General features: G+C 43.6%; 1 long non-coding RNA gene across 1 annotated transcript; it reads left to right on the forward strand.

The window, feature by feature from the left end:
- Nucleotides 1-381: 381 nt before the first annotated feature.
- LOC139039732 (uncharacterized) lies at nt 382-24,321 on the forward strand. Its single transcript, XR_011505074.1, has 3 exons — nt 382-680; nt 7,649-7,750; nt 23,418-24,321. It is a non-coding gene; the product is annotated as an uncharacterized lncRNA (long non-coding RNA).
- The last annotated feature ends 1,210 nt before the right edge of the window (nt 24,322-25,531 follow it).

The raw sequence follows: 25,531 nt of genomic DNA on the forward strand, positions 1-25,531 counted from the left end.
GATCCAGGAATGTTCTTCCTTCAAATGTCTGCGTGGCTCCGTTCCTCACTGCTTCAAGTCTGCTCAGCTGTCACCTCATTGAGGCCCATCCTGACCGCACCCTTTAAAAGTGCCACCTCTCCCATCACCTTGCATTGACTGTTGGCTTGGCATTATTTTTTTCCTCTATGTCTCCTATCACTTTCTATCGTACCATGAAGTCTTCTTTTCCCAAGGATGGCCTCGACAATATCCCCCCTCCACATGCTCTTTTGCAGTGTGACCTCGTCATCTCCTGTCTAGAGGTGGGGCCTAATTCCCCTGCCCTTGATGTGTGACAAGTTTTGGTGATTAGAACATGGGAAGCTGACACTGCTGGATTTCTGAGTTTCTGACGTAAGATGCTTTGTAGTTTTTGGCTTGTCCACTTGAAACACTCCCTCCCGGAACCCAGGTGCTGAGCTGAGAGCAGCTAAGCCACATGGAGAAGCGGGTGGAGGAGAATCTAGGTCACCCTGTTAACAGCCCCACTGAGCTCCCAGCCAACAGCCAGCATCACCTGCAGCCCCATCATGGAGCCCTCTTGAATGTTCTGGATCAGTTGGGCCTCCAGATGACTGCGGTCCCAACCCATGTCACATGGAGCAGAAGAGCTGCCCGACTCAGCCCTGTCAACCCACAGAATGAGAGAGATCAAAAAGGTGGTTGTGTATTTTAGGATTGTTTGTTACCCAGCAATAGATAACGGGAACACATCCCATATAATGTATTACTATTATGATGTTTTCTTTTATTGTCTGTCTGTCCTGTCAGACTGTCAGCATCAGGAGAGCAGGTGTTTTGTCTGTTCTGATTAAATGATCCCCAGGCCTGGAACAATGCCTGGTACAGAGGCGCTCACTACATATTTGCGAGTGAATGAGTAAATGCTGGGACCACGTTCCTTAGAGCTGAGTCTGAGACTGAAAGGGAGAGTTTATGGTGTTGGTTTGGAGGTTGTCTTCCTCTGCTCTGGCTGCCGTAACAAAATACCACAGACTGGGTAGCTTAAACAGCAGAACTTTATTTTCTCACAGTTCTGGAGGCTAGAAATCCAAGATCAAAGTGCCAGGAAACTTGGTTTCTGATGAGGGCTCCCTCCTGGCTTGTTGATGGCTGTCTTCTTGCTGTGTCCTCACCTGGCCTTTTGTCTGTGTGCAGAGAGAGATCTCTGGTGTCTCTTTCTCATAACCACCAGTCCTGTCAGACAGGGCCCCACTCTTGTGACCTCATTTAACCTTTATTCTCTCCCTAAAGGCTTATCTCTAAATACAATCACATTTGGGGTTAGGGCTTTGACATACAAATTTTGGGGGACACAAAGCCCATAACAGGGGTCTCCTGTTATGTGTGTATGTTTGGAACCCACCAATTGGTCTTGGTTTCTGGAACCCCTCGACAAGTACAATGCTCAGCACTGCCCCAAATTCATGGTCTCACCACACAAGCACAGCAGACAGGCAGCACCTGGCCACCAACTGCCCCGATGTCTCTTGGGCCAGGGAAAGGATCTGTCTAGGTTGCGGGGTCATGAGCAACTGCTGCCCAGATGGCAGCCGTGGCTCAGCTGCAGCATGTAGGGATCTGAGGATCCCTCCCCTGGCTTGTGGACCCCATGTCCATTTGGGTTGCTATAACAGAATATCGTAAACTGGGTGGCCAAAAAAAAAAAAAATTAGAAATTTCTTTCTCATAGTTCTGGAGGCTTAGAAGACCAAGGTCAAGGTGCCAGCATTGGATGTCTGGTGAGAACCCTTTTCCTGGTTCACTGTGTCCTCACATGGTAGAAGGGACTGGGGAGCACTGTACGGTCTCTTTTATAAGGACACTAATGCCATCCATGAAGGCTCCATTCATGATCCAATCAGTTTCCAAAGGCCCAAGCTCCAAATACCAAGACATCAGGAATTAAGTTTCAATATATAAATTGTGGAGGGAGCACAAACATTCAGTCTAAAGCACCCCCAAAGTCCTGGGTTAGTCGTCAGGGTAAAAATGAGATTTGGGGCTGGGGTTGCAGAGCTCCTAAGTTCAGGGGTTGGGGTTAGCAGAGAGCAGGGCTAGAGGAGTCTAGTCTGAGGATCTGGGTGCTTGTGTCCCCAGAGAGGAAAGAGACAGGATCCCAGAGTCCTCAGGCTGCCATCTGTGGAGGATGCAGGGACTGCTCGTGGGAAATGGGTAGTTGGTTGCCTGGGTCCTATTGCTGAGGTCCTTGTAGCCCACGATCATGTCCATCCCCGCTACATGTTCCACACGTGGTCCTCAGGAGCCCCTTGGCCTGGCACAGAGGCTGTGGTTGTCATAGGGGAGGAAGGGACAACCGAAGGCTGTAACAACCGGCTGCTCTGGGCTGGGCTCAGACATGGCCGTGATCTTCTAGCACAAGAATTAGGACCCAGGACACCCTCCGCCCTACAGGAGTGGCGTAGCGCCTACCCTTTGCTCTCTATGGTCCAGTACCCAGAAAACCCTGTCCAAACGCAACCCCACAGGTGTCCCCTAGGCCAGCCCTTCCCACGCCCCTCCCTTCTTTGGCTGCTTCTCCTCTCCTCCTGGTAACTTCTACCCCTCTGAAGTCCTTATTTCTGCCCTATTTTCACTTCCCAGGAGCATCCTCTTCTTCTTAGATCTAGTGCCCCATGGGCTTCTCTCCCCACCACCCCCCATGCCATGTTCTGAGACTGACTGGAGTGAGTCCAGCCTCAGAGGCAGTAGTGGGGATAAGTGCTAAGGACTCAGGAGTCCTAGGTCCCATCCTGGGAGACCGAGGGCACCTAGTTTGTGTGTGGGGTCCGTTCTGGACCTGGGAACCAGCTGTTATGGCCTGGAGACCTCCCTGTGCCCTGAGGCAGAGCCTACAGTGATTTAATGGGGAGGAAACATCTATGTCAGTGTGAATTTGGGAAATACTTCACACCCTGAACCTGACACGGGACAGGGACACCCCTTGTATGCAGAACTCTGTCCTGCTACTGGGGGCCTAGGGAGACCCTGGGATGGTCCTAGCTGAGCAGGAGAAAGGGGAGCTGGGTCTTCTGTCCTCAGCCCTGTGGCCTCATGGGGGTGCCACCGCTTTGTTTTCAGATTGTGACTGACCTGTCTGTGAGGGTCTGGAATGCAAGTTGGTCAGACATGGCTGACCTGGAGCCTGGGCTTCAATGGTGGGAAGAAGCTTCTGAGCAGCCCTGGACTCCACAGGTGTCAAGGTCAGAGATGGACAGGGATTGAAGGAGAAGAGAGCTCAGGAGCCCTGTGCCGGCTCTGAGGTTCCCATCTCCTCCCTGCCACCCCTGGATTACAAACCCCCTGGGAAAACTGAAAAGAAACATTTTCTTCTACTCTCTATTTGTTTTCAGCACTCCTCCTTGATGTAGCATCAATAACAGCATTTATATGAATTTTTCTCAGGAAGGATACTGAGAAACTGGCAACATGCTCATCTCTGGCAGGGCACCTGAGGGGGGCCTGGGAAGGGAGGGAAATTTCCCACCGTAAACCCTTTGGAATGTCTTGAATGATCTTTTCAAAATATGATACTTAAAAAATCTCTTTCATTTGTAAGACCCTTTCCACTTCACGTCCAGTTCACTCAGATGTGGCCTTGTGCTGGGTCCTCCACTGTGTGCTTCCTCCAGCATAGGGTGTTCACACCTCAGAGCCTTCACTGCTGTTCCCCGGCCTGAAAACGTGTCTCCCAGGCAGCTCTTCCCTCCCTGACATTCTCTCCAAACGTCCTCACTGAGAGGCCCTCCCTTCACCCCCCCTGCACGTGGCACCTTCAACCTCCCTCCACCCCTGCCTGCTTTGCCTTTGCTCACACCCTGTTCACTAACACACGTTTTTACATGCAGTTATTTAATTGTTTATTGTCTGTCTCTCCTCTAGAATATAAGCTTCATGAGGACCATAGGGATTTTTTTTTTTGCAGGGGAAGATTCTCCCTAAGCTAACAATCTTTTCCCAATCTTCTTCCTTTTTTCTTCTCCTCCCCACCCCCACCAAACTCAGGTACATAGTTGTAAGTTTTTCTGTGTGAGCTGCCACCAAAGCATGGCTACTGACAGACGAGTGGTGTGGTTCTGTGCCTGGGAACCAAACCTGGGCCACGAAAGCAGAGCGGGCTGAACCTTAACTGCTAGGCCATCAGGGCTGGGTCAAGTGAGGGATTTTGACTATTCACGGCTGTATTTCCACTGCCCTGAAAGTGCCTGGTTGTTGATTTTAAAGCATCTGTTGAGTGGATGAATAAGTGAATGCACACTTAGACTGACACACTCACAGACACACACTACCGCACAGCAACACACAGATACTGATACATATTCACACAGAACACACTCACGTACACACATAGACACACGTTCTCACACGTACATACTCTTGAAGCCTAATTTTCATTCAAAATTATGTTGTGAACATTTCCCATGCCATTATGCATTATTCTTTTAAATTTCTCCAAATTATTGGGAAAAATTTCAAACATACCTCAAGTTTTGTGGAATAGTACAATGATCACCCTAGACTTAATCATCTTAATGTTTTGACACATTTTCTTCCTTATGCAATAGATAATATTCCTATAATTTTTGCTGAAATACTTGAAAGTCACTTTCCAACATGATGACCCTCATCCCTAAATAGTTCAATATTCATCTCTTGAAGAATAAATTTTTCTTCAAACAATATTACTATTACACTGAAGAAAATAACTAATTTCCTAGTGTTATAAAATGTCAAAGTAATATAAATTCTCCTAATTTTCCTCCACATGTCTTTTCTTTGGAGAAGAGGAGAGCTCAGTGTCGCCTGTGCCTTCTCTGAGGTTTCCTTCTCCTCCCTGTACCCCCTCTCTCCAGCCCCTCGATGACGACACTCCAGAAAAGTGAAAAGTGGAAAGATTTTCTTCTGCTTCCTACTTCTCAGTTTGTGAATAAAATCATCTCTTATTTGGGAACAACATTTCAGTGTCTACATAATATTCCATAGTGTGGATACACACATTGGGAATTTTGGGACTAGGAGCACAGCTGCCCTAGGCTTTCTGTCCCCCCAGTAGGACAGAAGAGGGGCCCTTGTGCCAGGTGTCACACGTGGTTCCCCAGAAGTCACACCTCTAACAGCAAGTGTCAAAGCAGACTCGAGACCACGTGTGAGCACACTCCCTTCCCTCAGGGTGAAGAGTGAACACATGCACATCCTCTAGACCCCTCCTCTCCTTCAGGCGCTCCATCCCGTAATCAGGGAGTCAAGAAATGGTCCACAGACTAGAACTAAGATCCAGTCACCCCAAACCTCATCTCCATTGACAGAGCCCAAGTGAGAGCGCCACGCCCCTGCTTCTCCCCACCTTGACCTCTCACAGACTCACCGCCATTATCTGCCTTGAATCCACCAGGATTAATCTCATTATGTCCTTTTCCCTGTTATGTGACAGTCACTAGGTCCCCAAATATCCTGCCCTTTCACCTCCACAAGGCTCTGCAGAGCCCTATTCTGTCTCCTCTCACACCCTTCCCCAGCTCCTGAAACCTTTCCACTGTGACTCTTGCAATTCTCAGCCCATGATCAGCAAAATTTCCAAAGTCCTCCCTCAAGATTTTCCCTTCACCTCACAGCTCTGACAGAAACCTGGGTCTCCCTGAGGACACAGCTCCCTATGGAGTTCTCTCCCACAGGGTGTTTCCTCTCCATGGACCTTATATCCCTGGCCCTGGAGGTGGGTAGGTCTTTGTTCCTCACTGCTGCGCTCAGACCTTTGTTCCTTCCTCTTTCCCAGACATCTTCAGGTGTGAGTCTTCTGTCATCAGATTAGAGCCCCCACTTCCCACATTGTAGGTTTTCCCTATGGACCCTCAGGCCATTCCCCTCATTCCTCAAGTCTTTTAGCTCTTGTCCCACCATCGCTCTCTCCAGCAGTGCTATCTCCTTGATCCTTGGTGATTCCAACATAAGCTGATGTGGTGGGCTAAATAGTGGTCCCCAAAGTTATCCATGCCTGTATACTTGGAACCTATGTGTAGGTTGCCTCACACAGCAAAAGGGACTTTGGTGATGCAACTAAGGTTAAGGCAACCGTGGTGGTCTAGTGGTTAAGATTTGGCACCGCTGTGGCCTGGGTTCATTTCATGGTCAAGAAACCCTATCACCTGTCTGTCGGTTGTCATACTGTGGTGGCTGCGTGTTGCTGTGATGCTGAAAGCTATATTACTGGTATTTCAAATACAAGCAGGGTTACCTATGGTGGACAGGTTTCAGCGGAGCTCCCAGGCTAAGACAGACTAGGAAGAAGGACCCGCCACCCACTTCTGAAAAATTGGTCCTTAAAACCCTGTGAATAGCAGTGGAACATTGTCTGATATAGTGCCAGAAGGTGAGAGGATGGAGCCAAAAATCTAGGCAGGGTTCCGCTCTGCTGTCCACAGGGTTGCTAGGACTTGGAATTGACTTCATGGTACTAACAACAACAAATTAAGGGTAAGGACCTTAAAATAGGGGGATTAGCCTGGATTATCTGGCTGGGCCCAAGCAAATGACATGAACCCTTAAAAGCAGAGAATTTTTTTCTGGCTGAAATCAAGAGATGTTGCAGAGAGATGTAGCAGAGGGAAAGTCAGAGAGGTTCCAAGTGGGAGAAGGACTTGGTGTGCTGTAGGGGGCTATGTTTGAGGACCACAGAAAATTCTATAGGAGCTAAGGGTGGCTCCTGGCAGTAAGGAAATGGGTACCTCAGACTTACATCTGCAAGGATCTGAATTGAGACAACAACCTGAATGAGCTTGGAAGTGGGTTCTTCCAGAGCCCCCAGTAAGGAACACAGACCTGCCAACAACTTGATCTCAGCCCAGTGAGAACATGTTGGACTTGTAACCTACATAACAGTGAGATAATAAATGGGTGTTGTTTAAAGCCACTAGGTCTGTGGGAATCTTTATGGCAGCGATAGAAACCACACAGCAGAGAGGATGCTCTCACTCCCTGGCCTCTCAGTTCCCTGAAATCCTCTCTTCCATGACCTTCTACTTTGCTCTCTCTGAGCCCCCACTCCCTTGTACCCCTAGACCTTGTCATTGCCAATAACCCAGCCCTACCAGGGTCTCCATTTCAGCTTCCCACTGTCTGACCTCCATCTCTCCTACTCATCTCCTTGCAGGGTGGCCTAAGCTCTGGAAACACTGATACTATTATTTTATCTTTTATTTATCATATATTGCCCCAGAAATTGCATTGATCATGTCCCACATTACAGTGGGGACCTACAGAGGCCAGGTAATAAATGGAATCCTGGACAAAGTGTGGCTCAAAATGGGACCCCTGTCTCTGTAGACCCACCCAGCAATCATCCCGTTTCCACGAGTGTGTAGTTGGCATTCATATGCTTGGCAGTTGGAGTAACCTCCACATTTGGTCCCTGGTCTGTGGAGTAAGGGGTCTCTGTGCTGAAGACCAAGGAAACCTTTGAAACTGGTCCCGTCTTGGCCAAATTAGAAATGACGATGTGTCCCAGGGCAGGTATTGTGGAGGTTTTGCAGGTATTGTAGGAGTTAGCACCACCATTAGAGACCTGACAGATGCAGGGGCCATGGTGGTGTTGCCTATTATCTCCAGTTAATTCAACAATCTGTCCCTGCAGGAACCTGATGTGGTCTAAAGAATGCAAGAGCTACTTCAGACTCAACCAAGTAGTGGTCCTGATGCAGCTGCTGTGCTGGATGTGATGTCACTGCTAGAGCAGGTTAGTAAGGCCTCAGGCACATGGTATGTGGCTGTAGATTTGGTGAGTGGATCCTACTTTATTCCAGTTAGAAAAGTGGAGGTGGAATGATTAGCATGCACATGGAAGGAACAACATTTATTTCTAGTTTGCCTCAGGTTTTCTTTAACGCTCCTGCCCTCTACAATATAGTCCTTTTTTTTTTTTTTTTTTACAGAGGAAGATTTACCCTGAGCTAACGTCTGTTGCCAATATTCCTCTTTCTTTCTTTCTGTTTTTTTTTTCATGTGAACCACCACCACAGCATGGCCACTGACAGATGAGTGGTGTAGTTCTGTGCCCAGAAACTGAACCTGGGCCACTGAGGTGGAGCACACCAAACGTAACCACTAGGCCACTGAGGTTGACCCTATAACATAGTCTTAAGAGTTCTGAACCTCCTGGATATTCTGTAGAATATCACATGAGTTCATTTCATTGACAACCCCATGTTGATTGGGATGGATGAGTATGCTGGAGGCCTTGGTCAAACACATGCACTCCAGAGGGTGGAAGATAAACTTGACAAAGACTCAGGGAGTGGCCACCTCAGTTTGGTTCTAGAGGTCCAGTGGTTAGGGGCATGGAGGGATGTCGCTTCCAAAGTAAATGACAAACTGTTGATCTTGCATCCCTCACTGCAAAGAAGGAAGCACACTACCTGGTATGCCTTTTTGGGTTCTAACAACAACAGCCTAGGTAACATTCCACCCCTAGGTACATTATTTGGCTCATACTCTGGGTGACATAGAAGGATGCCAGCTTTGAGTGGAGCTTGGACATTAAAGGCACTGCAGTAGATCCAGGCCATGGTGAAAGCAGCCACCATTCATCAGATCCAATGGTGTTGGAGGTGTCAGTGGTGGGAAAGATGCCATGTGGAGCTAAAGGCAAATACCAGTGGGAGAATCATATGCTGCCTCCTGGGATTCTGAAGGAAGGCCATGCCATCTGCAGCAGAGAAATATACCCTCTTTTAGAAGCAACTTTAGGTGTGTTATTGAGCGCTGAGAAGACAAAACTTGACTATGGGACACCAAGCAGCCTTGTGATTAAAAATGATCATATGCGCTGGGTTCTGCCTAATTCTCTAAGTCATCAATTGGGCAGGTCCACAAAAGCCCATCGTAAGATGGAAATGATATATCTATGGTTAAGCCAGAATCATATGTTCACACCCACCAGAAAACATCCACTTCTGAAGAGGCACTGAACAGCCAAGAAGATAAATTAACCTTATCCAGCCTCTATCATTGATCAATCCAGGACTGCCAGGATGGGCACATGAATGGAGTGACCAAGATGGCAGAGATGAGACTCCATATGGGTCCAGCAGCAGTGACTCCCACTTACCAAGGCTGTTCCAGCTACTGCCACCTCTGAATGTCCATCATGTCAGCATTAAACCAATATTGGGCCCTAATATAGCACTATTTCTTTAGGTGACCAACTAGCCACCAAGTGACAAGTTGACTAGAGCAAGCCCCTTCCATCCTGGGAGGGCCAGAAGTTCATCTCCACAGGGATAGACACCTATTCCATGTGTGGCTTTTCTTTCCCTGTCCTCAGAACTTCAGCCAGCAGAACTATGGGGCCTATCGAAATGTTGGATCCACAGGCTTGAAATTGTTGTAGCACAGTATCCAATAAGAGGGACTTACCTCACAATGAAAGAGGTACAGGATGGGCTATGACCAGGGAATCCACTGGTCATATCATTACCGCCTACAAACATAGCTTCCTTACCTGCCACACATGAGGGGTGAAATAAAAACTGGAATGCCAGGCTTATGGCAAGGAAAGGCTTTTTATTTTGGATGACATCAGCCAGGAGATGAGACTGAGCCCCCAAATTTGTCTTGTTTCATCTCGTCTCCTAGAAAGAGGAAAGGTGAGGGGTTTTAAAGGTTTGTGAGGAATGTGGCTGCTTGTAGAGAGGCAGGGGGCATCAGTGGCCTTGCTGGTCGGAGCTTTCCCACCAGCCTGCATTCAGCCTTGGGATGCTGTTTGCAGGGAGGAGGAGAAGATGATAAGGAATCCAGGTGGGTGACCTTGGCTATTTGTCTCCATGGCAGATAGTGGATTCTGGAGCCAGGGATCCAGGGAGTAAGCAGGATAAGAGTGCTTTAGTTTTAGCCCCATATATGCTGGGTTTAATGTAGGGGAACTGATATCAGGGCCAGCATCAATATCACAATCTACACCATCCAGGGGCTGCCGGCCACACAGAATGCTGGACAGGCCTTCTGAAGGTGCATCTGATGCACCAGCTTTGAGGAAATGCCCTGAAGAGATGGGTTTACATTTCTTGAATCAGAAAACTCTATATGGTGTCGTGTTCTCAATTTGAAGAGTAGGTGGGTACAGGAACTGAGGAGTGGAGGCAGGTGTGTCCATACTTACCACCACTTCCGATCATCCACTGGGGGATTTTGTACTTCCTGTCTCCACAGTTCTGGTCTCTGCAGGGTGGGAGGGATATTATGATTGTCACGAGGGAAGTTGGACTCTATGTGCCTGGAGACCATTACTCAAGGGAGGAGTAATTGATCCTGATCTGCAGGAGGGGGTGGGGCTGTGTCACACATGGGGGCAGGAGGAATACACGTGTAACATGGGTGATAGGCTTGGGTGCCTCTTGATTCCTCCTTGCTCCACTGTGACTGGACCCATGTAGCAACCTAGTCTGAGAAGGTTTGAGTTCCAAAGGCCCAGACCTCTCAGATAGGAAGGGTCATATTAGGTCACATCCTCCAGGTAAGCCACAAGGACCCCCCACTCCTGTGCTCTGAAATCCATGGCAACATTTGTGCAGAGACCTGCTTCCCATGGGCTGTTCCCAGAATGACTACTCACAGCAGGGACACTAAGATAGGCCATTTCTGGGAGATATGGAGCTCTTCCAAAGGCCAAATGTGGGTTCAGGACTCCCTATGGCCTTGCTCAACTTCAGTTAGATTGCCTGGTGGTCCAAGATACCCACAACAAACCTTTTCTCCTGACCATCACTGGGGGTCAGACTTGCATATTTGTCTGCTGCCTTTCCCAGTGTTTTCTGGCTCCCTCTCCATATCCTCTGGTGGGTGTTTCCACTAATAAAATACTGCTGAGTTTAATGCCATGTTGGCCTCTGCTTCTTGGAGGGCTTGGACTAACAAAATCATTTCATTTGTATACCAACGACCTATTACTTAGTCTCTCTTGTGAAATCCTTCTCTTTACCCAAGTTCTCCCACCAGCATCTGCTCCATTTTGCTTGTCCTTGTATTACCTCTTTGAGGTAGTAGATGTTGTTGTTTTAAGCCACTAAACTCTGGGGTGACTTGTTACCCAGCAATAGATAACTAACAACTCTCTCTTAAGTTTCTGTTCATCTACATCTCTTATATTTCCTTGAACTTGGAAATATCCTCTCTTCTCACTGTTTCCAACTATCTCCTGTTCTCTCTCTTATTTTCTTTTTCTTTTCTCCTTCCTTACTTCTCTCTCTCCCACCTTCCTCCCTTTTTCCTTTTTTGTTTTTTGTTTTGTTTTGTTTTGTTTTTGCTGAGGAAGATTCCCCTGGACTAACATCTGCTGCCAATCTTCCTCATTTTTGTATGTGAGCCACCGTCAAATGGCCATTGACTGACGAGTGGTGTAGGTCCACACCTGGGAACCTAATTCAGGTCACTGAAGTGGAGCATGCAAAACTTAACCAGTAGGCCACTGGGGCTGGCCTCCTTTTTTCCTTTTAATTATATAAGAACTTGAGCATATAAAATGACACTTTGTGGTTACATTTAAGGGAAGCATTATCTGGACCTATATGCTGAAAGTATAATGCCAACGTATATTGAGTAAAAGCGAATAAAGTTATTAATAGAATCTAAAAAAAAATGCCTGGTTGATTCTGCAGCCAAGGCAGTGGCTTTCAACTACTAATTACTTCCATTCAACTGAGCTTTTTATTGTCAGAACAATTACATTGGCAACATGAACACTTACACATTCCTGGTAGAAATCTAAATTGGTCCAAGTACTTTGGAAATCAAATTAGCATTATCTAGTATGGTTAAAGTACACACTCCATATAATCCAGCAATCCTGCTTCTGATCATACACTCTGGGGAATTTCTTGCCTATGTGCACCAGGAGACATGTACACTAATATTTATGGCAAAAACTGGAATAACCACATATGCATGAACAGGAAAATGGAAAAATTGTGGTATAATTATAAAATGTAAGACTTCAGCAGTAAAAATAAATGAATGACAGACTCACACATGAGAGGGAACTCTCCTACATAAAGCTGAGCATGAAGAACCCATGCAGTACAAGTTCACTGTATAAGAAGTTCAAAAACAGGCAAAACTGGATCTTGTCAAGATGGCGGTGTAAGCAGACTCTGAACTCATCTCCTCCCATGAACACAACCAGGTTACAACTATTTTTTGGAAAAATTACCCTGGGTAGAAAACTGAAAACTGGATAAAAAGAACCCCCATGGGGCTGGCCCAGTGGAGCAGTGGTTAAGTGTGTGCAGTTGGCTTTGGCAGCCCTGGGTTCGCTGCTTCGGATCCTGGGTGTGGACATGGCACTGCTTGGCAAGCCATGTTGTGGTAGGCGTCCCATATATAATGTAGAGGAAGATGGGCATGGATGTTAGCTCAGGGCCAGTCTTCCTCAGCAAAAAGAGGAGGATTGACAGCTGTTAGCTCAGGGCTAATCTTCCTCAAAAAAAAAAAAAAAAAAAAAAGAACCCTCACAGCAAGTGATAGTCCTGACTAAGGCAGAAGAGGCAGAAATTCCTGCTGGAGAGGAAAAACACCATCTTTGGGAGCAGCAGAGCTTCTCAGCTGGCCAGGTGGGAAATACCCTAAGGTACGCAGCCCTCTTTGGAGGAGTGAGGTCTGGAGCGGGGGCCGATACTGCTATAAGCATCCTTCAGACTCAGCCCAATTGAGATGAGGGTCTTACTGTCCGGCTTCGCTGGCTATTAACTGCAGCGAGGATACCCCCAGAAAAGCTATTGGCCGAAAGCTGAAAAGACCCAGGTCTTAAAGGGCCCATGCACAAACTCACTCATTGCAGCAGCTAAAATCACCAGAGAGAAGGCTGACAGTCCTTTGGTGAAACAAGATTCACCTGGTGGGCTCTGGGGGCATCTTGGTGAGAGGAGGGACCTCTCTGGAGACTGAGACATTGGTGAGGGCCATTATTCTGACCTGGTCCAGGTGTGCTGACACAGACACCCGTGGGCACCATGGATGTTCTTCCCTTGGCCTGTTAGCCCAGGGGTTTGTCACACCCACTAGAGCACAGATTTAATCCATTTCAGCCAGGGTAGGCAGCCTGCCCTAGGGAATGACCCCATCCAACAGCAAGCCCTCATGCTACTTTTCGGCCTGCATTGAGTGAGTGCCTTGATCCTCTACAGGCAGGCGAGTGTGTCCGCCTCTGTGGGGCAGGGCCTATGTGAGGACCAGGTGAACCGTGGGGGGCATTGGTGGAGAGGCGGGGGCCTCTGCAGTGTGGCATTGGGGTATGCTCCAGAGGGTTGGGAAGTGCACAGACCAGGACTGTGTTGATGGTGTGTGACCTGTGGGGTGTGATGCTTATCAGCAGCAGAAGACCTGTCCTTCACAAATAGCCATAAAAAGGATCAGCCCCACCTTCCAAAGCCTGAAACAATTGAGTGCTCCCATGCCTAGGGCCAGCCCCACTCAGCTGCACTCCTAAGAGAACTGACACCAGCCTTGCAGGCCTAAGGCCTATTGCAACCATAAGCCCCTGAGCCTAGCAACCAGCTACACCGGGTACCAACCCAGTTAAGATGAAAATTGCAATAGGAGTGTGCTGATAGACTTTGTAGGCAACAGTGCTGAGGCTCCCCAAACCAGATTTACGAATAGCTTGCAAGGGAAGGAAAGACTAGACTCCCTGGATACCTGCAGTAAGAGCAACACTCCCTCAGCAGAAAGACATAAGTAACCCACAAAGGGGTCACTCCTGGATCATTTGGGCTGGTGATGAGAGGGAAGCATGCTGCTGGGCTTCATAAGGCATTTCATATGTAAGGCCACTTCTCCAAGATCAGAAGACATAGCCGACTCACCTAATATGTAGAAATAAGCACAGAGAGGGGCTGGCCCCATGGCCGAGTGGTTAAGTTCGTGTGCTCTGCTGCAGGTGGCCCAGTGTTTTGTTGGTTCGAATCCTGGGCATGGACATGGCACTGCTCATCAAACCACGCTGAGGCAGCATCCCACATACCACAACTAGAAGGACCCACAATGAAGAATATACAACTATGTACCGGAGGGCTTTGGGGAGAAAAAGGAAAAAATAAAATTAAAAAGAAAAGAGAGAAGCACAGAGAAAGAGGCATAATGAGGAGACAAAGGAATACTTTCCAAGCAAGGGAACAGGACAAAACCCCAGAAAAAGGACTAAATGAAACAGAAATAAGCAACCTACTCAACAAAGAGTTCAAACAAAATATCATAAGGATGCTTACAGATATTGGGAGAAGACTGGATGACTACAGTGAACTCATCAGCAAAGAACTGGAAAATATAAAAAAGAACCAATCAGAAATGAAGAATACAATACTGGAAATGAGAAATTCACTAGAGGGACTCAATAGCACAGTAGAGGATGCACAAGAATGGGTCAGCAAGCTAGACGAAAGTCTGGAGGAAATCACCCAAGCTGAACAGAAAAAAGAAAAATAAATCAGACAGAATGAGAACAGTCTAAGGGAACTCTGGAACAATATCAAGCATGCTAACATTTGGATTGTAGGTGTCCCAGAAGGAGAAGAGAGAGACAAAGGGGCAGAAAATTTATTTGAAGAAGCAATAGATGAAGATTTTCCTAACCTGAGGAAGGAAACAGACATCCAAGTAGAGGAAGCACAGAGAGCTCCAAACAAGATAAGCCCAAAGAGGCCCACACCAAGGCACATTATAATTAAAATGTCCAAAATTAAAGATAAAGAGAGAATCCTAAAAGCAGCAAGAGAAAGGCCACAAGTGACATACAGAGGAAAGCCCATGAGGCTATCAATGGACTTCTCAGCCAAGACCCTACCAGCGAGAAGAGAATGGCATGACATATTTAAAGTGCTAAAAGGAAAAAACCTACAGTCAAGAATACTCTATCCGTCAAGGTTGTCATTCAGAATGGAAGGAGAGATAAAGAGCTTCCCAGACAAGCAAAAATTAAAGGAGTTTATCACCAAGAAACCAGTTCTACAAGAAATGCTGAAGGGACTTATTTAAGTGGGAAACTGATGACCACAAATAGAGATAAAAAACATTATCAAAAAAACTGCCCAAAAAACCTAGGCAATAAAACCAAATGTAATGGTAATAATATAGTAAAGGTAGCAGATCAACTACCTGTGAAGATAATATGAAGGTTAAAAGACAAATGTACTAAAATCATCTATTTCAATGGTAAGAGGGTAATGGATAGACACACACTAAACAAGAGACTATATATGATTTCATAAACATAAAATGTGGGAGGAGGGGAGTGAAAAAGTAGAGCTTTTAGAAAGAGGTCAAGCTAAAGAATCTATCAACTCGATATAGACTGTTATATACATAGAATATTAAATAGGATCCTCATGGTAAGCACAAATCAGCAACCTATAATAAGTAAGCAAAAAAGTAAGACAAAAGAAATCAAATATATTACTAAAGAAAGCCATCAAACCACAAGGGAAGAGAGCAAGAGAAAAAGAAAGGAACAGAGAAGAAATACTAAAACACCGAGAAAAAAAGGTAAAAAAATGGCAATAAATACATATTTATCAATAGCTACTTTAAGCGTCAATGGACTAAATGCTCCAATCAAATGCCATATGGTGGCAACTGGATAAAAAAACAAGATCCATGTATATGCTGCATACAAGAGACACACTTCAGACCTAAGACACTCACAAACTGAAAGTGAAAGGATGGAAAAAGATATTCCATGCAAATGGCAAAGAAAAGAAAGCAGGGGTAGCAATACTTATGTCAGACAAAATAGACTTTAAAAGAAAAACTGTAACAAGAGACAAAGACAGGCACTACATAATGATAAGGGCAACAATCCAACAAGAAGATATAACACCTTGTAAATATCTATGCACCCAACATAGGAGCACCTAAATATATAAAGCAATTATTAACAGACATAAAAGGAGAAATAGACAGTAACACAATAATAGTAGGGGACTTTAACACTCCACTTACACCAATGGATAGATCATCCAAACAGAAGATCAATAAGGAAACACTGGCCTTAAACGACACATTAGACCAGATGGACTTAGTAGACATATACAGAACATTCCCAAAAACCACAGAATTCACATTCTTTTCAAATGCACATGGAACATTCTCCAAGACTGATCACATATTAGGCCACAACACAAGTCTCAATAAATTTAAGAAGATCGAAACAATACCATGCGTCTTTTCTGACCACAAAAGTATGAAACTGGAAATCAACTACAGGAAGAAAACCAGAAAAGCCACAAAAATGTGGAGATTAAACAAAATGCTACTGAACAATGATTGGGTCAATGAAGAAATCAAAGGAGAATCAAAAAATTCCTGGAGACAAATGAAAATGAATATATGACATGCCAAAATCTGTGGGATACAGCAAAAGCAGTTCGAAGAGGGAAGTTTATAGCAATTCAGGCCTACCTCAACAAAGAAGAAAAATCCCAAATAGACAATCTAAAAGTGCATCTAAAGGTACTGGAAAAAGAACAACAAACAAAGCCCAAAATCAGCAGAAGGAAGGAAATAATAAAAATCAGAGCAGAAATAAACGAAATAGAGACTAAAAAAACAATAGAAAAAATTAATGAAACCAAGAGCTGGTTCTTTGAAAAGATAAACAAAATTGACAAACCCTTAGCTAGACTCACCAAGAAAAAAAGAGAGAAGGCTCAAATAAATAAAATCAGAAATGAAAGAGGAGAGATTAAAACAGACACCTTAGAAATACAAAAGATAATGAGAATACTGTGAAAAACTATTTGCCAACAAATTGGGTAGTCTAGAAGAAACGGATAAATTCTTAGAAACATACAACCTTCCAAAACTGGACCAAGAAGAAGCAGAGAATTTGAATAGACCAATCGCCAGTAAGGAGATTGAAACAGCAATCAAAAACCTCCCAAAAAATAAAAGTCCAGGACCAGATGGCTTCCATGGTGAATTCTACCAAACATTCAAAGAAGACCTAATACCTATACTTCTCAAACTCTTCCAAAAAATTGAAGAGGAGGGGAGGCTTCCTAACTCATTCTATGAAGCCAACATTATCCTGATACCAAAACCGCACAGGGACAACACACAAAAAGAAAATTACAGGCCAATATCACTGATGAATATCGATGCAAAAATCCTCAACAAAATACTAGCAAATCAAGTACAATAATACATTAAAAAGATCATACATCATGATCAAGTGGGTTTCATTCCAGGGATGCAGGGATGGTTCAACATCCACAAATCTATCAACGTGATACACCACATTAACAAAATGAAGAATAAAAATCACATGATCATTTCAATAGATGCAGAGAAAGCATTTGACAAGATACAGCATCCATTTATAATAAAAACTCTAAATAAAATGGATGTAGAAGGAAAATACCTCAACATAATAAAGGCCATATACGACAAACCCACAGCAAATATCATTTTCAACGGAGAAAAACTGAAATCTCTCTCTCTAAGAACAGGAACCAGACAAGGATGCCCACTTGTCACCACTCTTATTTGACATAGTATTGGAAGTCCTAGCCAGAGCAATCAGGCAAGAAAAAGAAATAAAAGGGATCCATATTGGAAAAGAAGAAGTGAAACTATCACTCTTTGCAGACGACATGATTTTATATATAGAAAACCCTAAAGAATCCACTATAAAACTTTTAGAAACAATAAACAAATACAGTCAAATTGCGGGATACAAAATCAACAGACGAAAATCAGTTGCATTTCTATACACTAACAACACAGTAGCAGAAAGAGAAATTAAGAATACAATCCTATTTACAATTGCAACAAAAAGAATAAAATACCTAGGAGTAAACTTCACCAAAGAGGTGAAAGATCTGTACACCAAAAACTATAAAACATTGTTGAAAGAAATCGAAGAAGACACAAAGAAATGGAAAGATATTCCATGCTCTTGGATTGGAAGAATTAACATCGCTAAAATGTCCATACTTCCTAAAGCAATCTATAGATTCAACGCAATCCCTATCAAAGTTCTAACTACATTTTTCACAGAAATAGAAGAATCCTAAACTTTAAATGGAACAACAAAAGACCCTGAATAGCCAAAGGATTCCTGAGAAAAAAGAACAAAGCTGGAGGTATCACACTCCCTGATTTAAAAATATTCTACAAACCCATAGTAACCAAAACAGCATGGTGCTGGCAAAAACACACACACACAGATCAATGGAACAGAATTAAGAGCCCAGAAATAAATTCACACATTTATGAACAGCTAATATTCGACAAGGGAGCCAAGAACATACGATGGACAAAGGAGTGTCTCTTCAATAAATGGTGTTGGGAACACTGGACAGCCACATGCAAAAGAAGGAAAGTAGACCATTCCCTTACACCATACACAAAAATCAACTCAAAATGGATTAAAGACTTGAATGTAAGACCTGAAACCATGAAACTTCTAGAAGAAGACATAGGCAGTACACTCTTTGACATCAGTCGTAGCAGCATATTTTCAAGTACCATGTCTGACCAGGCAGGGGAAACAAAAGAAAAAAATGAACAAATGGGACTACATCAAACTAAAAAGCTTCTGCACAGCAAAGGAAACCATCAACAAAACGAGAAGCCAACCTAACAATTGGGAGAAGATATTTGCAAACTTTATATCAGATAAGGGGTTAATATCCAAAATATACAAAGAACTCGTACAGCTCAACAACAAAAAACCCAACAACCCAATTAGAAAATGGGCAAAAGATCTGAACAGAGATTTCTCCAAAGAAGATATACAAATGGCCAACAGGCATATGAAAAGATACTCAACATCATTAGCTATCAGAGAAATGCAAATCAAAACTACAATGAGGTATCACCTCAATCTGGTCAGAGTGGCTATAATTAACAAGACAGGAAACAAATGTTGGAGAGGATGTGGAGAGAAGGGAATCCTTGTACACTGCTGGTGGCAGTGCAAACTGGTGCAGCTACTATGGAAAGCAGTATGGAGTATCCTCAGAAAACTAAGAATAGATCTACCATGTGATCCAGCTATCCCACTGCTGAGTATTTATCCAAAGAACCTGAAAACGCAAAGGCATAAAGACACATGCACCCCTATGCTCATTGCAGCATTATACACAATAGCCAAGCCTTGGAGGCAACCTAGGTGCCCACCAAGGGACAAATGGACAAAGAAGATGTGGTATTTATACACATGGAATACTACTCAGCTGTAAGAAATGATGAAATCTGGCCATTTGTGACAACATGGACGATACTTGAGGGTATTATGCTGAGTGAAATAAGTCAGAGGGAGAAAGTCAAATACCATATGATCTCACTCACAAGTAGAAGATAAAAACAATGACAAACAAAGACATAGCAATGGAGATTGGATTGGTGGTTACCATAGGGGAAGGGGGGGGAGGGCAAAAGGGGTGATTAGGCTTACCTGTGATGGGATGGACCATAACTAGTTTTTGGGTGGTGACCATAATGCAATCTACACAGAATTTGAAATATATTACGATGTACATCTGAAAGCTATATAATGTTATAATCCAATGTTACTGCAATTAAAAAAATTTAAAAAAAGAATTTAAAAAACAGGCAAAACTAAATAATGTGTGGTTTGGGAGTATATACACTTATTGTAAAATATTTAGAGAGACTCAAGGAATAGTAAACATAAGACCAGGATAGAGGTTCCATCTGGGGGATGCAACTGAGGATGCACCCACAGTGGCTTCATAGGTTCTGTTACACCGGTGTTGGGTGCCCAGGAATTTACTTGATCATAACTCTGTAAGCTTGCATTTTTCAAGCTGCAGCTTGTGAACCATTCCTGGTTAATTTTTAAAAATAAAAGGGAAAAGAAAATATCAAAGTTCATTGCAAGAATTCTTAGCAAGAAATATCCACATTGGAATAAAGCCACAGCCAATGTTATGAGAAATGTGAGAGAGTGAGGGCCTGTGTACCACAAAAAACAGCATTTTCTAAGAATAGGTCATTGGATATTTCTCTCACTGGCATCTCTAGGATTTCCTGGTATACAATGTTCAATCTGATGTGCAAGGTAATTCTATCTTGTGAAGGATTTGATGTGTTACTTATATTTAACCTTACACAGAACTGAACTAACTACTTTTAAAAGAGTAAAAATGTACATTGCTGATCAATATAAATGAAACTGGAGAACCTTATAAAGGGATAACCAGTGATAGAATAGAAATTTGAATGGAAAACACAATAGAGCTACTTAAAAAAAATATTAGAGGCACACATTAACAGTGCTTTTTAGAATCACGTTGGTGTCCAAATCACTTCTACCGTATCTCATTCTAAAACATAAGGAAAGATGTTAAATTTATTATCGGATGTCAGTATAGCCATTTTTGGAAAACTGTTCCAGATCAGAGTTAATCATTTCTGCCTACTGCATCCCACCAAAATTGCTGTCATAATGCTAGGCTAAGTATATGAATTGAAGTATGAGATTCATGTTTTTCTACCTGAAAAGTAATTTCATTAGGCAACTTTTTCTCTCTTTTTGGTGAAGAAGATTGGCCCTGAGCTAAAATCTGTTCCCAATCTTCCTCCTTTCGCTTGAGGAAGATTGTCCCTGAGCTAACATCTGTGCCAATCTTACCCTATTTGGTATGTGGGACACTGCCATAGCATGGCTTGATGAGTGGTGCGTAGGTCTGCACCCAGGATCTGAACCCGTGAACCCTGCACTGCTGAAGCAGAGCATATGAACTTAACCACTACACCACTGGGATGGCCCCTAGGCAACTATTTTTGAAGATGATGTTGGGTAATAAAATTGGTATTTTAGCCAATATTTTTGACTTTCTTACTAAACTAAATTTGAAACTTCTAAAGAAAAACAAAAACAGCAACCTGAATACAGCAGTACATCAAGAAGATCATACATCATGATCAAGTGGGATTTATACTAGGGACACAAGCATGCTTCTATATCCAGAAAACAATCAATGTGATACACCACATGAACAAAATGAGGAATAAAAACCACATGATCATCTCAATAGATGCAGAGAAAGCATTTGACAGGATCCAACAGCCATTTATGATAAACACTCTTAACAAAATGGGGATAAAATGAAATTACCTCAACATAATAAAGGCCATATAGGACAAACCCACAGCCAACATCTTACTCAATGGGGAAAAACTGAACGCCATCCCTCTGAGAGCAGAACAAGACAAGGATGCCCACTATCACCACTCTTATTCAACATAGTACTGGAGGTTTTGGCCAGAGCAATTAGGCAAGAGAAAGGAATAAAAGAAATCCAAATAGGGAGTGAAGAAGTGAAACTCTTGCTGTTTGCAGACTTCATGATCTTATATATAGAAAACCCCCCAAAAAATCCATTGGAAAACTATTAGAAATAATTAACAACTACAGTAAAGTTGGAGGGTACAGAATCAACTTACAAAAATCAGTTGCTTTTCTATACTCTAATAATGAACTTACAGAAAGAGAACTCAAGAATACAATTCCATTTACAATCTCAACAAAAAGAATAAAGAATCTAGGAATAAATTTAACCAAGGAGGTGAAGGTCTTATACAATGAAAACTATAAGACATTATTGAAAGAAATAGATGATGACATAAAGAGGTGGAAAGAGATTCCATGTACATGGATTGGAAGAATAAACATAGTTAAAAGGTCCATACTACCCAAAGCAATCTACAGATTCAATGCAGTCCCAATCAGAATCCCAATGACGTTCTTCATGGAAATAGAACAAAGAATCCTAAAATTCAAATGCGGCAACCAAAGACCCCGAATTGCTAAAGTGATCCTGAGAAAAAAGAACAAAGCTGGAGATATCACAATCCCTGACTTCAAAATGTACTTCAAAGCCATAGTAATAATCAAAACAGCATGGAACTGGTTCAAAAACAGGCACACAGATCAATGGAACAGAACTGAAAGCCCAGAAATAAAACCACACATCTACGGACAGCTGATCTTCTCTCTTGGATCACTTGCTTTGGGAGAAACCAGCTACCTAATCATTAGCCACCTTATGGAAAAGTCCGCATGGCTAGGAACTGAGGCCTCTTGCAACAGCCATATGTTTCCTGCGCATCCTCCAGCCCCAGTCAAGCCATCAGTTGATGCAGCCCTGGGTGACAACTTGACTGCAACCTTGAGAGAGGCTATGTGCCAGGAGCACTCAGGTAAACCTGGATTCCTGACCCTGGGAAACTCTGGGAGATAATACACGTTTGTCGTTTTGTGCTAAGTTTTCGGTAATCTGTTATGCTGTGGTTATATAATTAATACAGTATCCAAAGAGAGAGTAAATTATTGCACTTTAATTTTTGTTTGTTGTAAATTAATTACAGTAGTCTTCCCTTATCCATGGTTTCACTTTCTGTGGTTTTAATTACCCATGGTCAACTGCAGTATGAAAATATTAAATGGAAAATTCCAGAAATCAACAATTCACAAATTTTAAATTGAGTGCTATTCTCAGTAGCATGATGAAATCTGGTGCCATCCTGCTCTGTCCCACCAGGGAGGTGAATTATCCCTTTGTCCAGTGTATCCACACTGTATATGGTACCCGCCCATTAGTCACTTAGTAGCCACCTTGGTTATCAGATCAGCTTCCAGGTATCAGAGAGCTTATGTTCAAGTAACTCTTATTTTACTTCATAATGGCCCCAAAGTGCAAGAGTATGTAGAGGAAAAAGCACAGTACATATAGGATTCAGTACCATCCATTGGTTCAGGCATCCACTGGGGGATCTTGGAACATATCCCCACAGATAAAGGGGTCTACTGTATAGGATATTAAACATGTCATTTGGTTTTAAGATTTAAGAAGAATTTCCATGGCTAATAGGATGCATTTAATACCACTCACAACAATCTATTTATTTGAAATTCCGTTTCTAGCCATGACCCAATTAAACACAAAGGAAAAACCAGGCCATGCTAGGCAGATTCTGTGACGGTCCACAGCCCCCCTTCCCACCCCCGGTTATTCACCTTCCCCTCAGTTATTCAAAGACTAATGTAGGTGCTGCTGGGAAGGGAGTTTGCAGATGTAACTAAGGTCTCAAATCAGTTGACCTTAAGACAGGGGGATTCTCCTGGGTGGGACTGTCCTAATCAGGTCAGCCCTTAAAAGGACTGGGTTCTTCTGAGCAAAGAGATTCAAAGCGTGAGGGGGATTCAATGTGAGGGAATTTCTCCATTGTGGCCTTTGAAAATGGAGGCCACATGGCAAAGAATGCTGGTGGACACTTGGTGTTGGGAGCAGCCCTCCCCAGGCTCCTCACTGACGGTTGTCAAGGAAAGAGGGTCCTCAGGCCTACAACTACAAGAAACCCAATTCTGCTCACAACCTCTGTATAAGCTTAGAAGAGGACCCTGAGCTCAAGACGAGAATGCAGCTTTGTGAAACCCTGAACAGAGAACCCATAGAGACCATGCCTGGATTTCTGACTAAGGAAATGCAAGCAAATGAATGCGTGTTGTTTTGAGTCACTAAGTCGTGGCAATTCGTTATGCAGTAACAGAAAACTAATCCGCGGGCTCATTGTGTAACAGATAAGCATCCAGCATTTTTTTCACGAGAACAGATTTATGAAGTGATATGCTTGCTAGTTGAATGTTATAAAATCACTCCTAACTTTTTTTGTGTTTTCATTTTATGGTTTCTACATAATGAAATTAAATAAAAAAATCAAATTTCATTCCTTCATCAACAACATCTAATTTGATGCCTACTACATACCAGGAACGGCTGTATATACTGGGCATACAGCTTTGACTTAAACAGCCCAAAGCCCCTGTGCTCATGTGCTTTACATTCTAGAGGCTTCCCAAGAGTGAGACGGAGCCATTGGGGTGTTTTAGTGAAGAAATGACACATCCTGACTCAATTAGCAGGATCACTGACCCCTGTGGGGAGAATAGCCCATGGGTGGCAGGTGAGAGGGTGGGGCTGGTGCCACAATTCAGGAGTGAGAGGGTGGTGGAGACTAAGGGGAGAAGAGGGCCTGAGGGGTGAGAGGACAGAGAGAAGGGCTGGAGGAGCAGGGGTGAGGAGAAGAAGAAGAGGGAAGGAATTCTAAAGCAGTGGAGTCCTCAGATTTAAACATATTGTTTCATGGAACTTTAATACATATATCTACAAGCCTAGCAGGATATTCTTTGCATTTGGTATTTAATTCACTCTGTGGGGCTGCCTAAAAACTAATTGATTCTTTATATTAATCAGTTTAAAAAATAACGTGACTCCATAAAATATGCACATTGCTTAGGTGTGAACAACTCATAAAAACAAGCAATATAGGAGCACTGGAGAAAGGCATTTTAACTGCATTGAAAACCTGTGACTTTGAGGTGATCAATCCACAGTATCAAACTGTGCTTCCATGTACTTCTTTGTACTGAAGATTTGTCAGGGACTCACACAGACACACTCAGGACTATGGAATGAAGATCATTTTTTCAGGTAAATAATCTATAATCAATCTACAAATGAAAATTTGGGTGAGTCTATTATGAGCCAGGTTTGTTGACAATAGTCCATGGCCTTCCTTCTGCAAGGAAGGAAGAGCACCAGAGAAGTGGGGTGTACAGAGTGTTTAAATACTGTCTTGGAACAAAGAGCATACATCACATATGATAGGAATGTCCCTTTCACAGCAGTCACAAGATGCTTTGTGGGCAAGCAGGTTGGTGGGCAGCCAATCAGTAGTCGCAAGGTGAGCATAGCAGGTCAGTAATTAATCTCTAGTTTCCAGAAAGAGATGCTCATCCTTAAGGAAATGACAATATGGGGGGAAGCTACATTCCTATCTTTAAGGGCATCATTCTTGCCTTTGGGACATAGTAAATGTTTAAAGCAGATGTACAATGCATGCTCCACAGGCCATGTCAGGCCCTTTTGGAAAAACAAGGTCAGGCTGAATTAGTTTTAAACCAAATGGCTTCCTCATATATTGCAATATATCCTATTTTTTCATTTATTTATGGGTTTTAAAATACAACAACCCGGAGTTACAGATACACTGTCTGGAAAAGTAAAACTCAGAACCTGTGTGAGTCTGATCAAAGTGTCGTTTAGACACTTTTACGATTATGGATTAGATTCTTTTATAGATTAGATTCCCGATGTTCAGAGGTTTTCAAGATTGTGTTACCGATTGTAGTTAGTGAACAAGAAGGAACCTGGTCTCCATGAGAACCTCTGTCTGGTGTTTTCAGGCACATCTTCTCCAGGTTTACAGAGAAAACCCCTGTCCCTCCACCTCCATTCCCAGGGCGAGCGATCTCTCTGGCATCAAGTTCCCTGGGGCTGAGTTTTCTTTTAGAAGAGTCCAGGGGAAGAGGTCAGGGGTGGGAGGAGGGGAGTCCATTTCAGGGAGAGGGATGCCAGTAAGAGGAGGAGAAGGGGCTGAGCCCAGCCTGGGGGTCTCTCTGGTTTCCTCAGACAGCCCCCGGGCCAGGCAGGACTCAGGG

This window comes from Equus asinus, chromosome 8 (genome assembly GCF_041296235.1).
Source record: "Equus asinus isolate D_3611 breed Donkey chromosome 8, EquAss-T2T_v2, whole genome shotgun sequence".
Classification (NCBI taxonomy): domain Eukaryota; kingdom Metazoa; phylum Chordata; class Mammalia; order Perissodactyla; family Equidae; genus Equus; species Equus asinus.